General features: G+C 43.7%; 1 protein-coding gene across 1 annotated transcript in view; it reads left to right on the top strand.

Annotated features, from left to right (window-relative positions):
* Nucleotides 1-2,500, top strand: part of vwf (von Willebrand factor) — a 51,101-nt gene that overhangs the window by 21,788 nt on the left and 26,813 nt on the right. The window lies entirely within an intron of this gene.

The raw sequence follows: 2,500 nt of genomic DNA, 5'->3' as shown, positions 1-2,500 counted from the left end.
TCTCTCTCCCTCTCTCCCCCCCCCCCCCTCTCTCTCTCCTCTCTTCCCTCCCTCCTCTCTTCCCTCCCTCTTTCCCTCTCTCTCTCCCCCTCTCTCTCCTCTCTCTCTCTCTCTCTCTCTCTCTCTCCCCCTCTCTCTCCTCTCTCTTTGGAGTGTGGAGCAGCTTTATTCTTTGGATGAAATAAAAACGTTTCTGGATGATACATATGGCAGGCAGGTTGATATTAAGGATTTTTTTCCAGATGTTGAGAAGTTTGAGAAGTCTGTGGTTTATTGGAAAAGGAAGGTGGGTTTGAATGAGTTGAATAAGAGGAAGCGGTATCGTTTAAAGAAGATTGTAACAAAGATTCGTAAAGACCGGGCTGCAGGGAAGGCCTTTTAAGGACTAATTATGGAACTCTCACTGGGGTTGTTCTCTTCCTTTGCTTTTCAAGTCTTCTTTCCTTTTTCTTTATGGAGCTTTCGAGGGTAGGATCTTTTTCTTTATGGAGCTTTTGAGGGTAGGATCTTTTTCTTTATGGAGCTTTTGAGGGTAGGATCTTTTTCTTTATGGAGCTTTTGAGGGTAGGATCTTTTTCTTTATGGAGCTTTTGAGGGTAGGATCTTTGAACATTAATGGAGGGAGGGATAGGGGTAGGAGGGCCTCAATTGCTGAGTTTATTAACCTCAAGAAGGTTGATATTATCTTTTTACAAGAGACACATACTGATATTGACAATGAAGTAGGATGGAGGAGGTGGTGGGAGGGGGGGTGTATCTTGAGTCATGGGACTAATATGAGTGCAGGGGTAGCTGTCCTTTTCTCCAAACATTTAAATGTAAAGTTAATAGCGTCTGAGGAGGTTGAAAAGGGAAGGGCTGTTCTTGTTAAGGCAGAGGTTAAGGGGCAATTATTTCTTTTTGTTAATGTTTATGCACATAAAAATGGCTCTGACCGGGTTCAGCTTTTTGAGAGGCTCAGCGATGTCCTGAAACGGAATGATGATGATGCTTGTATAATAATGGGGGGCGACTGGAATTGCACTACTAACTCTGCACTAGATAGGAGTGGGGAGGAGCCTCACTTTGGGTCTGCTAATTCCATGCTTAATATAATAAGGGAGCTTGATTTTTTAGATGTGTGGAGGACTAGGAATATATCAACTAAACATTACACATGGGTAAGGGTGGTGGACTCTAAAGTCAGCGGGGCTAGGCTGGATAGAGTTTATGTAAGCAAAGCATATAATAATAAAATTACTAATGCTTTAATCTTTCCAAGTGGGTTCTCTGATCATCATTTGGTGACTATTGATTTTTGTTTGAGGACACAATCACGCCCAAAATATTATTGGCACTTTAATGTTAAGTTGTTGCAAGATAGGTCTTTTTGCGACATGTTTGCAGAGTTCTGGGCAAGTTGGAGGTTAAGGAAGATGGCTTTCAGAGATCTGGCACAATGGTGGGAGGTGGGGAAGGCTCAGATTAGGGGTTTCTGTTAGCAAAGCATCTATAGCAAAGAGAAGCATTAAACAGTTGGAGGATGAAATACGTAATATAGAAAAGGAGTTGGGGGAAAACAGTATGGGGCATGCTAATATATACATAATAAGACGCAGGAGCTAAGAGCATTGCTACAGGAGAGGGCGAATGGGGCATTGATCAGAGACAGGTTTGCTGCAATCAATGATATGGATGCTCCCACTAAGTATTTTTTTAATTTAGAGCATAAGGTTGCGCAGCAGAGTCAGATGTGTTACTTACGTAAGAGTGATGGGGCACTAACGCATGATCCTGTGGAGATGAGGAGGATGGCAATGGATTTTTACGCTGATCTGTATGGAGCTTCTGAGTGTGATCCTGAATGCTTGGGGCAATTGCTGGAAGGCCTTCCAAGGTTGGGGGCGGATGACAGGGGAGCGCTGGACAGGGATATCAGCCTACAAGAGTTGTCTGAGGCTGTCTAGCGGCTTTCCAAGGGGCGTTCACCTGGTATTGATGGCCTGCCAGCGGAATTCTATCAGCGCTTTTGGGGACTGTTAGGCAAGGACTATTTGGAGATGCTGCAGGAGTGCCTTAGGAGGAGTGAGCTGCCGGTTAGCTGCATGAGAGCAGTTCTAGCCCTACTCCCTAAAAAGGGGGACCTTGGTCTACTGAGGAACTGGAGACCCTTATCTTTGATGTGCTTGGACTACAAGATATTGTCAAAAGTCTTGGCCAACAGACTCAAAAGTTTTTTGGATATTTTAATAGCAAAGGACCAAACGTACTGTATACCGGGGCGGACTATCATGGACAATTTGTTTTTAATGAGAGATATGATTGATGTCTCAATAGAGAATAATCTTAATCTTGGGTTTTTATCAATCGATCAAGAGAAAGCATTTGATCGGGTGGGCCATGAGTACCTTTTCAATGTGTCGGAGGCTTTTGGGTTTGGGGGAAGATTTGTTTCTTTTTTAAAGCTGCTGTACAAATGAGCATCAGTAATGCTTAGAGTAGGAGGTGGGCTCAGTCATCC

This window comes from Alosa pseudoharengus, unplaced genomic scaffold (genome assembly GCF_046254945.1).
Source record: "Alosa pseudoharengus isolate Yale_2024_CS ecotype anadromous, Long Island Sound unplaced genomic scaffold, YU_APseudo_1.1 YU_APseudo_1.1_scf_10, whole genome shotgun sequence".
NCBI classification, from domain to species: domain Eukaryota; kingdom Metazoa; phylum Chordata; class Actinopteri; order Clupeiformes; family Clupeidae; genus Alosa; species Alosa pseudoharengus.
This window is presented reverse-complemented; position numbering and strand designations above follow the sequence as displayed.